Source organism: Hesperophylax consimilis, chromosome 13, assembly GCF_061612785.1.
Source record: "Hesperophylax consimilis isolate HC1 chromosome 13, BYU_Hcon_1.0, whole genome shotgun sequence".
Taxonomy (NCBI): Eukaryota; Metazoa; Arthropoda; class Insecta; order Trichoptera; family Limnephilidae; genus Hesperophylax; species Hesperophylax consimilis.
In genome coordinates this window covers 5,054,823-5,068,365 of record NC_142848.1, presented here as the reverse complement: position 1 = coordinate 5,068,365, position 13,543 = coordinate 5,054,823, and positions in this window count along the sequence as shown.

Here is a 13,543-nt window from a genome sequence, read left to right as displayed (position 1 = left end):
GGATCTCTATAACTGCACAAAAGCTAGGTACAAGAAGGATTTACTATCATATCTTCTAAATCATTACTAATATTACGTAAGTCCACTAAAACATATTGACAATATTTTTTATGTAGGTACTTGTATCTCCTTCTAGTATTAATTTTATGCTTTCTTTCTCTTTGATTTTTTTTATGATCAAATGCCAGAATTAATTGTTATTCTGTGACATGTAACTTAACGTATGGTATATTTATACCGTTGATATTAAATAAATAAAACAAGAAATGTCCATTTAAAGGCTAAAAAGATAATTTTGGTTTTTTGAGGAAAAAATGTTAAGTTTTCAATCTTACAAGTATTATGCACTTATGAAGTCGGTGGTAGGATGCAACATGAAGATCACACAGGACATTATTCTAAGATATTTATTAAATTTACCTATAATATTTGTAGTACTTATAAATATGTACTACATATTTGTGGTACTTTAAAATATGTGTTGTAATATCGCCCTTCTTCAAAGCGACTATCGTATATGTCCTGCATTATTTTTACCTCTCAACAGATTCACATAATCAATAGGTTAAACGTAATATACGTTATAATCTACAAAGTTCATAGATGGCATTAATTTAGTTTTTTGATGAAAATACACTTTTTGCATGTTATGCTTTAAATCTTTCATGAAAGGCATACAAATATAATATCGGATTTAATCTTTGATACAATATTGTATTTGTATTCTTTTCCTGAAAGAATTGAGTTTTTATGGGGACAAATGTATTTATTCATATTAATATTGTAAAACACAATTCTTAAGTGTAACTTAACAAATTTTTTTTTTTTTTAGTAATATTGGTAACCGTTTTGAGGCGAAGCTTAATACTAAATCGCTATTTTGATTAATCTTTATAACGAATTGGTGTACATTATGAATACCAAAAAATATGCTTTAGATAAATTGAAGGTTTTAATATCGTTTCGCTTGAGTAGAATACAAATAAAAAAAAAATTACTCAGTAAAAATATAAATGTAAACAACAAAATAACATATTTTTGCAATAGAATAGAACAGGTACTTGAAATATAGTAATCGTTTTATATTACCCACACTCAGGCAGTGCTTTAGTGGGTTTTCATTTCTTGTGTATAAAATTTGGTATCATATATTATGTTATTATTTACTATCTATTAATATGTAAAATATATGTAAAGAAATGAAAATAAATAAAGTAAAAAATAAAAAAAAATTATATGAACGCGTGAAGAAAACAACTTTAAAAATACAGTATTATAGCTAACATTATTTGTGACAGTTTCACTAGATTTAATTTTTTGCTTTCTTATAAAATTATTTAAAAAATAAATAAAAACCAGTTTTTTTCTATCAAATCGGACGTTTCTAGACTCCGTTTGTCAAGCGATTTTAATGCCTATTACCTACAATATAAGGTATACCAAGAATATAAACATTTTTGGCTTGTAACGTCCCCTTAAAGTCGAGCCGGTTTTAGCATGTTTTTGCATTTGAAGCTACTGCGTAAGAAACTGATGATTTATTTATTTGACAGCCTCGTGGTTTATTACTTTTGACAAATCTGTTTACGTTTTTTGCAAGCGCTGCCATTTGAGACGCCCCTGGCAGAATAAGTGATACGTTTCACGGATGATTTAACCGTTCAGTGCTAAACAATTTTTCAAAACTTGACGATTTTTTAGCGCGAATATTTTGCCCGCCGCGAGGCGAACGTTAATAATTGGTAACCCGAAGACAGTAATACAAGAGCGCTTTTATTCAAAGATTGGCAAATTGATTTAAATGTTCTTCAACTTTGGGTTGGTAATTGCCAATGTGGAAAGTATTCGGGTTTAAAATGGTGTTAATTAAATCAATTGGCGTTTTGGGAGATCGCACATTTTTGATTTAGTATATGTAATAGGTTCAGTTTTATAAAGCTCGACTGTTTTGACAGGTAGAATTGATGCTTCTACTCAAAACAATTTCATATTTAAAATAATTATTTTAACATTTCGTATTTAAAATATGTAATGTTATTGGAATAAATTTTATTTTAATAACTTTTATACCCATCGATTGTATTTAAAAAATGTAATGTTATTGGAATAACTTTTCTTTTAATAACTTTTATATCCGCCGATGTAATATATCATTGACAAAGAAGATAATACAAATAAATAAAAATCGGATATTTTTACCCGAGACACCTTCTATGTAACAAATCAATTCTTTACAAATTTGTAATTATTTAAAAATATAGCTTCTAAACTATGCAAAAAAACTAGTTAGTATTGTTGAAACAGAGATCTTGGGTTCGATTCCCAGTTGAGACCATTACCTACCTTATAAAAATAATAAAAATCTTTGTCTTGTTCTGTTTTATATAGATTTATTAGTTTATCTTCTTCTTCAATGATTAAAATACGTATACATTTTTCATATATTGTGTTTTACCTACTGAGGGGACAACACGATAAATGGGGTGTTGTGTGCGTATCTTTTTTTGAAGGCAGTACTGCAAAGGGAAAAGGAATGGGGGGTAAAACTTACTGATGTGAAATATTGTTAATTTATTAAACACCCGGTTAAATTTTTCGTTTTCCTGTTAAAAACGGGACTGAAGGCAAATAACGATTGATTTGAGAAATTTCATAACGAACTATCAGTAAAGCACGAATACGTTATGAGTAAGTCGGAACACGTGTTGCTTAAAATAATAATATGTTCGCATCTCGTCCATTAGGTATGTTTATTCAGAGGAGGTCCCTGCGTAGAATACGGGATCATATATATTTTTAATTACTAATATTTTGTTAGGAAATGGTCATGCAGTCCCACTTATAACAGTATGTTGATAAAAAAGCCGTATTCATTTTTTTCCATGTAGTAATCTGGGGGTCAGTGTGTCCATGAGTGATCCCCACTTCGGTGAAAGGCGTTGGGGTCGAGGTCAAAGAGCCTCCCCAATCAACTAAAATGGACAAATCACTTAGAAAAGCTTGTAAATAAACTTAGGTATTTAACTTACATTTTTAAACGATTAAATAACATAGTTGAGATCAAAAGAATGAAACTGGTTTATCATGCATTGGTGCAATCATCAATATCTTATGGAATAATTGGATGGGGGGGTATCTATAATAACCACATTAAGCCGCTAGAAATAGCTCAAAAATTAATACTAAAAATAATGTTGCAAAAAGATGTTACCTACCCCTCCTTGCAATTATTTCAAGAAGCTAAACTCTTAGATATAAGAAAAATTTACTTTATGCAATGTCTGAAATATATATTTTCACGAAATGTACATTTTACAAAAAACGAAAATCGTTCTAGCAGTAGAGTAAATAATGCATATGAGGTTCCACTATGCAAAACTAGGCTTGCGCAGAGACATGCTTTTTTCATTGCCCCAAAAATCTACAATGCACTCTATCAGACTATAGAAATTAGATCTAAAAATATATCGTCTTACAGCATATACAAAAATGTAATAAAGACTTGTATCACTACCATTGACACAAATACTTACCTGCTATAACATCCTACCTTTTGTAAATTTACAAATCCTTAATTTTTCTATTTTTTAACCTTTTTTTCTTAATTATAATTTTGTAAAAACGGAATTTTTTTTTTATAAACTGCACTAAACAAAATAAGTATACCCACGAACTGGCGATGCCTATGTGGGATTTTTTTTTTGGTATATATGCATACTATTCTATTATATTTTTTTATTTAATTGTATCATTTTATTTTTCTTATCTTAAAGCTACTTTTATTTTATTTTTTATAGTACCTTTTTACCTGTGAATGAAATGCTTTTTTGTAATACTTTAATAATTTTAATAATGTAATACTTGTTTTTGTAATACTTGATTTTTGTAATTATATTTTTATGCATGTAACAAAAGAAAATTATCAATAAAAAAAAAAATAAAAAAATCCGGCATCTTCCGATTAGGACATGGATAAACTTCACACCATTAACTGGAGCACCCCTGCTGGGTCACCAAACGTAGCGAACCGCTTGGGGTCACCTATGGTAGAATTGTTGGTTATCCAAAGAATGGTTCCTGAGGTGGCGGTACTCACTCCCAAATTGTAATTTATGTTTATTGTTTATTGCGGTATTTTAAGTAGGTACATAGTTATCTATGTCCTAATACAATCCTTATATACATATACATATAATTATAGTAACACATTTAAAATGTATCAATCACATATTTTCGTAGTTTAATTTTAAATGTTTTTATGTTTTCTTCTGATTTTATTTCTTCTGGTAGCTCTCCAAATATCTTCAACGCTCCGTACATCAATGACTTTTGACTCTGTGTTTTTTTCTTGAAGGGGAGTCTCAATTCATTTCTTTTCCTCGTCTCATGTTCTGTAGTTTATCAATTTTTCTTAGGAATTCACTAGACGCATGGCCATTGATTATCTCGTAGATTAAAAATATGGTATTAAAGTAAATAATTTGTTTAAATGACAAGATATTTAACTCCTTCAACATTTACTTAATTTTTGTGTATCTATTTTTCTTCAATATGGTTCTCATTGCTCTATTTTGTAGAATTGTCATTTGTTTCATTAAACCGTCGTTGGATAAGAATAGAATACTGCTACAGTAATTTATGTGTGGTACAATAATTGCGTTGTACACATTTTTACTGGAAACTGTGTTAAGGAATCTTCTTATTCTTCCCAACAGTGAGATTTTTTTGGCAATCTTTTTAATAATTTGTTTTGTATTTAGAGCAAAAGTTAATTTGGAGTCAATTATTACCCCCAAATATTTCATTTCAAATACTTCTTTCAATACTTCACCGTCTATCAATATGTATTTTTTTGTTTGCATTACTCGTTTTCCAATGTTCATGAATTTTGTTTTGTTTACATTCAATTTAAATTTATTTTTCTTCACCCATATTGATATATTATGTAGGTCTTCATTTATATGGTTTATTATGAGTTCATAATCTTCTCCTGTTATATATATATATATGTGCGTCGTCTGCAAATAATCTTATTTTACAATGTTTCTATACTTTTACCATATAATTAATGTACAATTATAGGTCCGAGAACCTACCCTTGTGGTACTCCCAATGTAATCTTTACTGGTTCGGATATTGTCTCACCCACTTTTGTGGGTTGATATCTATTACTTAAATAATCCTCGAACCATTTCAATGCCTTTTCTTTTATTCCATTTTTAGATAGTTTTTTTTTAATAATTATATCTCTATCTATTGTTTCAAAAGCTCTCTGAAAGTCCCGGAAAACCGCGATCACATATTTATTTTTATCTGAGTCTTGTTTCCACTCCTCCAGAACTAGATTGAGAGCCATTTCACAAGATTGGTTATTTATAAATCCACACTGTTCTTCACATAATATATTCCAGTTGTTTTTTTTATTATATGTTCAAGTATTTGTTCATATTTAGGGAGCGTGTTCACTGGTCTATATTCTTCACATTTTTTTGTATTTTTTATTTTCGGTATTGGGATGACTCTTGATATTTTCCATGATTGAGGGAACTTTTCTAAGGTGATAGATGCATTTATAAAATTAAGTAAGTAATTCTCAATGATTGAACTGGTTCAATCATTTGATTAGTTTTGAATTTGTGGGTTATTTTCAAAACTGGAAACAATTGAGAACTAAGTACCGGATAAAAGTGGCTATTGCTAATTTATTGAGGAAATCTCCAAATTATTGCTGATTCCGGTTAAAAATGGGATTTCAGGCCTTAAAAACGAATTAACAGGTTTCCTGATAATCTTTTATTAATTTACAAATATATTATCACGATGTCTGAACATGTGATCCAAATTCGAATATTATTGAATTTCAAAGAACATTATTTGTATCGTCATGACATATTATCAAGGCAAACCGGTAAAACATTCATGAATTCATGTTTAGTTAATAAGGCCTGTTAATTTATCCTGACGGCAAAATCGGTTTCTCTCCGTGTAAAATAAAATATTTTTAACCAGAATTATTAACTATATTTCAAATGTGTATTTCTTTTGTTTAAATTTCGAAGGGTTAATCTTGACGAGTTAAATCAGATTTTGTGGTTTTTCAAGGGTCTGAGCTTCTTCTAGTTTCAATAAAGCCTTATTTACTAACTGTCTAGATTTAATGAGATAATAAATAAACATATATGCAAAATAAAATGGTTCTTTGTTTGTGCCCTATGGACTCAAAATCAATGTTTGTTTTGTCAATGGTTAAAGAAGACGAGACGTCCTACGAAGACTTAACGCATTTTCTTAGTAGATACTGGAATGAGATACGAAGTCGAACGAAAGTCAATGAAATGTAATTTTTTTATTGAAAATGTGGTATACATTAGTGAATGGTAGACAAAGTCTTGGACACCCGAGGAAGACATGGCACAATCAAATTAATCAAATACTTGTTGTTTAAAATGTACAAGTTATTAGCTAAGTGCACAACCATTTTATTTTACAGGGCACTGTCTAGCACCTAGCGGTCAGTAGTAAAGCTAGGGCCTATTGTTAAAACAGGTGTTTTAATTACCATTGGCTTCTATGACAGTATTTGTTTGGATAATTAGATTGTCAATGTGTGTTATTTTGATTAGGTTATAAAAAGCCTCGCAGAGTGGATTTTTTCACTTCTTCTCTCCAAAAAATAGTAACAGGCAGGAATTATGGTCAACTGACCACCTGTAAAAGTGTTTTGCCCGGGTCGGGAATAAATTTAAACTCGTAACATTAAATAAAGTACAAATGCAGTTTTGTGCAACCAAAACCATGCGTCTGTTATTCTGAAGACTCCATCAAGCCCCAAACTATTCTCAACACTTGTATTTAAAAAGTGTGGTAAAATGTGACGTATTTGATGAAGAAAGAAAGACGTGTAAGGAGAATGTATAACGTGAAAGTGTAAGTAAAATAAGACGAGGACGCCCAAGGTAGAAATGGCACGATCAAGAGAAACAAATATTTTAAAATCGCTCTCATTTGTTACGATAATATTATTGCCACCTTAAAAATGCACCCAGTTTTCAGATACACTGAAATCACAACCTCAAAACTTAACTCCAAAACATTCATAACGTTGTTGTGTCGTATCCTTCAACACTTGACCATAGGTGATGTTTTGTGTCGGCAGATTTTATTATATCGGTAAATAAATAACGCAGGTATTTTGTATTCTTCTCTCGTGACATTGCGACATAAAGTTGACCACGAGAGATGTGTACAAATGTACATACATCTTTCAAGTTAAATTTACAACTATGTTTTTTTGTGGTTTGAAAACGATAATGTAGTAAAATGACATGGGATTCAGAGACATTCCTATGTCGACATTTTTTTTGCTTTATCATCTAAAATTTCTATAGAAACGATTAAATACTTTGTGTGTTATTTAAAAGAAGATCATTATTGCTCTGATAGTATTTCACAAATCGGAATACCATCTTTTTAATGAATTAATGAATTCATGCAAATCTTGGACTCCCAACATCCCAATGAACTAAAACACGGCAGAACGAAAAAAATGAATAACGAAAGAATTGAAACAGTTCCTAACAAAAAAATCAGCCAAAAGCGAATGTTTTATGAGGAGGGTGGAACACGTGTTCATACAAATACTGATGTTGTTGCATTCCATCACGATACATATTAGGAAAAGAGCACGTGTTCTCCATATATTCTAAAGGACTAATATTTTTTCAGGAAATTGGCATGCTGTCACTTTCAGGATTATTTTTCTCCGTGCATTTAACATAATTACTATAGCGGAAAAAGTTCACAACATGTTGCGCTACTCAGGAAATCTTCTTTAACTTTTTCTCAACGCTTCCCTCGAGGTGATTTATCACAAAAATGTGCTATACAAATCATCCAAATATTATTATTATTATTGTATAGTTTTTCCGTGTGAAAACGTTCTTTAGTTTTGTTACTTTAATATTAATGACAAGTAAATAATTACGGTATTGAGTGATGACTAGCATTATTAAGTATTAGTGACAATTTCCATGTTGGTTAGCGCTAATGAAAATGCGTAAATTTCTAAACGGAAAGTTGTTAATGAGACTTAAGGAATTTACCTAATCAGTAAGTTAACGTACAAAAGATGTACAATTATTATCGAGTGGCTCATTAGCACTGAAGAGATGAACCTATAGAAATGTACTGTGAGTGTGCACGCGCTCCGTAGTAAGCTCATTTTTTCCTCACTTCTGCTGAAATTGATCAAACATTATCGAACAGATAAACTATTTCACTGGCCTGTCTGGAAACTGGGATTCAAAGAGTCCCCCTACAGCGTTTTAGGGTCATAAATGACCGGACGTCCATATTTCATAAAAGTTTTTTATCTTTTTTTTTCTATCATGGAAAAATATGTAATTTTTTTGACGTTAGTTAGAAAAATAATAATTCTTTTTATTTTGCCTCAAATATTTTTACTGGAATCCATTAATAAAATCTTAAAAATTGCTAAAGGGAAAAATTCACACTTTGCGCCACTATCGTAGCAATCGGTTAAATTTTACATTTTATATTATACGAACGAGATAAAAGAGAAGGTACAGTTTTCTTACAAATTACCAAGAAACACGTGTGTTTTAGAAATTATCTCAATTTTTCTATGATTGGAGTAAAAAATTAAGTAAAAATGTGGTTCGCGTTTTTGACACCACTTTTACGTTCGATATTAAAATTTAATTATTTGGAAATAGTATTATTTATTTTAATAAACAATTTTATCTAGTTTCTAAAACAGCGCTTTTGAAATGCACAGAAAAAATCCAAATGAACAAAAGTGTTTAAAGCACTAAAGGGAATGAAAATTAGTAATTTACATTAATTAAATAACTTTTTATATACCACTAATTAATAAAGAAATCATAAACAATACAAAGAAGAAAAACCAAAAAAAAAATACAGTTACGCGTACGTTTTAATCTATGGCAAGTTTTAATCCTTTAGTAAATGTACCTCACTAATATTTGTAATTTGTAATTATTAAGTTTGGTAAGCAAACATCAACTCTTTATGTTTTAATCTATTTTTATTTATTAATTCTTTCTATCCTTTTCTTTTTTTTTCTCTTTTTTATCTTTATTTGTACAAAATAATATGATGATTTAATTAAATTCTCATATTATATCTGTCCTTAAACGGGGATTTCTTCTAGTTGGACAGACAAAACATTTTTCAAATAATGATAATAAAAAAATATATATATTTTGCACTCATATAACTTGTCAATCCATAGTAGAATATGGAATCATTGTTTGGGGAGGAGCAACAAACTCAGATGTTGGTCATATGAAAATCGCACAGAAAACCATATTAAAGGTCTACTTAAAAAAAACATAGATTGACTGATACAGACGAAATATTCAACATATTTGACGTACTAGATATATGAAAATTATACATTATAAAAACACTAATCTACATTTTGATAAAAAACTAATTTCAACAAACATAAACTATCATTAATAGACCGCTTAGACAAGTGTACAAAAACATAAAAAAAACTCCGACGGTTACACAAGCTTTGTACAAATACACCACAAATAGTGGTGTACATAAAGTAGTTTAGTTAATTAAAATTAAATTGACGGCACGAAGTGAATATGCAATAATTGAAGAAAATTAGTAACTTCAATTTTCCTTAAAATCTGTAAAGATTACCTACATTCTATTGATTATTTGTTCAACCCTAATTAAGTATTGACAACTGATGTGGTTTTACGTAGATATATTACACGGCATAATATGCCATTGCCGTTATTAACCTCCTTTATTGTAGAGCGAGCCACACCAATTTGTTCATGAACTCACCCGTGGGGTGATTTAAATGTAGTTTATCAAAAGATCGATGTTTTTCATGTCCTACAATGCACTTACAAGGATTTTGTCACTGAAAACACATTGCATGAAAGGCACAGTTATAAAGAAATTGTACAAATTCAATTAAATAAATAAAGTATGCCTGGGATTACAATAACCTCCAACACATATCAGAACAAAAATAAATTAAATAATATATGTTATTTGTTGTAATACATCAAACGCATTAAACATTAACACACTTCCGTAAAATACCTAGCTCTGCTTGGACTTGCTTTATATGTTGTTATGCTAATTAGATTATGACGTAAGTACTTTATCAGAGTAATTCTTTAGCTATGAAGATAAAGTAAAAAATATTCTGTGGATTTGATGGTGATCTGATCATTAACTTTATAACTTATTTATTAATTGCTTTATGAACAACATTTTATATTTATTTAAAGATACATTGAATACGTCTACGACTTGGCATAATTGTTTCCCTCCATTTGTATTCTGGGCAAAGAGGAATACATATGGTAGTTAGTCCCAGAATGTCTGCGCTGAAATAAATCCTGACTTCTGGTATTACGTTATTAAACAAAGAGTATATAGTGCACGATGATATTGTTCTTTCTGAATTTGAAATATGAGATCGACCAATATGACGTTAAATAACTAGGTCCTAATGTTTGAGTGGTTAAGACGCTGTCCCGGTAAGACAAGAGATTCTGGATTCGATTCCTAGTTGTGACCGTTATCTTTTTATTTTTCTCTGTTCTTGTTTTTTTCATGTTTCGTTTATGAATTTTATCTTCTTCTCCAATGATACCGTAATATTATTTATATAAGAATAGGTGGAAAGTTTGTCTCCTGTGAGCTCCAATTATTTCCATGTAGGTACTTATTGGGTATGTGTGTATTTAATGAATGCCTTCGCAGCTTTTCGGAGGTCGATAAATAATGGTAAAGTTTAGAGCAAATTTCGACTTGAGCAATTAATATACTGTCGAATAAATCATAGGCTTGCTGCGCATAGTTTACTTTTCTGGACTACGCCATTAACAATTATCCCATTTTAATCAAAATTTTATATTATGTGTTTACTTTTAGTTTTGTAAATCAAATTAGGCTACTATTTGAAATATAGGAAAGTAACGATTTTTGAATAAATCATTTATATTCATCCAATAACGGAAGTTTATATTATTCAGAAGTCTATTTATCTGCGAAGATATGTTCAAAGTTTAAGCAAGTTCTGAGATTTGGCCTTCGCTGTGTCTTCCGCTGGCTCCGATTTATAGCCATTCTTTCTCAGTCCTTAAGTCATTTCATTTGCTAAAATTTTCTTCCACACAATCAGTTAACGTTGTCTGTCTCTGGGAGGCTTTCACTAGGTCAATCATCGCATTCTTGACGATCTCCTTGGTAGAACGTTTAAGATCCTCGTCTACGAATCTAAAATGTGTTATTTCACATCCTTCCCTTGGGCCCACAATGCTGACCACTGAGTTCGGGCGCAACGTGCTCGATGGGCATACATTAAAAGAACACAATGAAAACCTAATTATATTGTTTGTTAAAGAAAAGAAAAAAATGTTCATTTTATTATGGATGTCAAAAGAAGAAAACATGCAAAAAAACCATATATTTGACATAATATTATAGATAATATATCATTATAGTATCAACAATGTTCATGATAAAAAGATGCCTCATATCAAAGAGTATCTTATTTGATGGAATGTTAACGTTTGTCCCAAAAATCAATGAAGTAACAAATAAGGCCAAAAAATGTTTGAGATTTATTTTAAGAACAGTAAAAGATTTTACATCACTCTGTTCATTAAAGATTCTCTTCACTGCCTTGGTAAGAAGTAATTTACAATACAATTCCACTATGGTTCCCATACTTATAAAGCACAACAAATAAAATAGATGAAAGAGTTCGATAAATTTTTTAAATATTCATCAATTTCAAACTATCTATACCCATTGACCAAATTGATAATATTAATTTATAGATATTACTTAATTTAACCGACTTATCTTGCAGAAGAACCATGAGCGATTTGGTACTTTTATTCAAATTAGTTTGTGGCTTAGTGAATGCACCTAACTTAACTAAACTAGCATCGTTCCATATAATAACACGAGACTTCCTGAGTTGTTCTTTGTTCATTCATCTAAAACCTACTAACCAACTATTTTATTAATTCCCCCGTCTCAATTCAGTTCCGTTGATTTTTTAATTTATTCCGTACTAAAAATTAAATCTAAAATTTTGTTTCGCTAACATTATTATTTTATACTAGTTGTACTCCGCCACCCGTTGCTGTGACTCAGTCTGTCTGTGCAGATAGAGAAACAAACGTTTTGCTTTTACATCCAACAGAAAACATGTTTATATCTATCACAGGTGACATCTGTATAGTATAGATATATAAAAAATTACGCGTATTCGAATGCAACGTTGAGTCAAAATTTCAAAGCAATCGGTGACGAACTTTTGGAGATTTAAGATTTTGAACAAATGAACATTTATTAGGTTTTCCATTATTTTAAATTCTTTTAACATTAGATTCACGAAGGAACGATTTTTATCAAAGTATCTAAATAACTTATCTACATATAAGGAAATGATTCAAAGATAAATAAATGTAACACTAAACAAATAGTTTGGCGGGAAACACCGCCATATTTCAGATTACATATTTTGAAACTTGGTTATTCTTTGTCATTGCTATTTGCCGCGGCTTTTGGCTATTTTATATAGTCAGACTTTTTTCTACGTGATGAAACATTCCTAGACGTTATTAGAACGCACATCCACGGCAAAATATTATCGCGTGCTTTGCGTAGGTGGCATCTATGGACACATAATATAACATTACACAGTGTGTGGAGTATAGCTTCTTCCGTGACCGATACAACTTATTTAACGATTCTTCCGCCACATTTGTTGCTAAGGTCACGGAGTAATTACATCAGCGACACCTTGATTCCGACACGTTATTTAAGATGACACAGTTAATAAAATAAAGTCGGAATCGCTACGTCGGAAGTGAGGATTGCGTGTATAAAGATATTCGACACACGCCCCCGACGTTTGGACGGACCTACGGTTGAAATTTCTCCAGTAGACCTAGAAAGTTGATATTTTCGCGGGATTTATTTCAATTAATTCTGATAAACGTATTATTCTCATCACCTATAAAATCTCGGATGTTCCTAATTGGATACCTCGGGAGTGTACCGATTCATTATATAGAAAAATACATTTTGATGCTTATAGCTAATTTCATAGTTGAAAAACTTAAAAACCTTTTAACGTAAAATATTTTAACTGTTTTCATCAATTAATCTTAAAAAAATAAATAACTTACATCCGTGGGTATCGGTCTGAAAAAAAAAGATAATACCTACAGCTTAGAATTTGTCGGAATTAATTAAAATGCCTAAACATTGATATACCTACATTATATATTACTTTATCATATTTATTATTTTCTAACACGTCTCTGAAATAATGCAGAAAATGCGCGCTTGATCGGATATTATAAGAATTTAGCAAATCATTAGAGTGTGATTCAAAGTGTTTTTATTGGTAAAACTTTATCATAAGATTTTAATGCTAAAACAACGAGATTCTACCATTGTGTTTTATACTTAGATGAGACATAAAGCGAAACAATAGATTCTG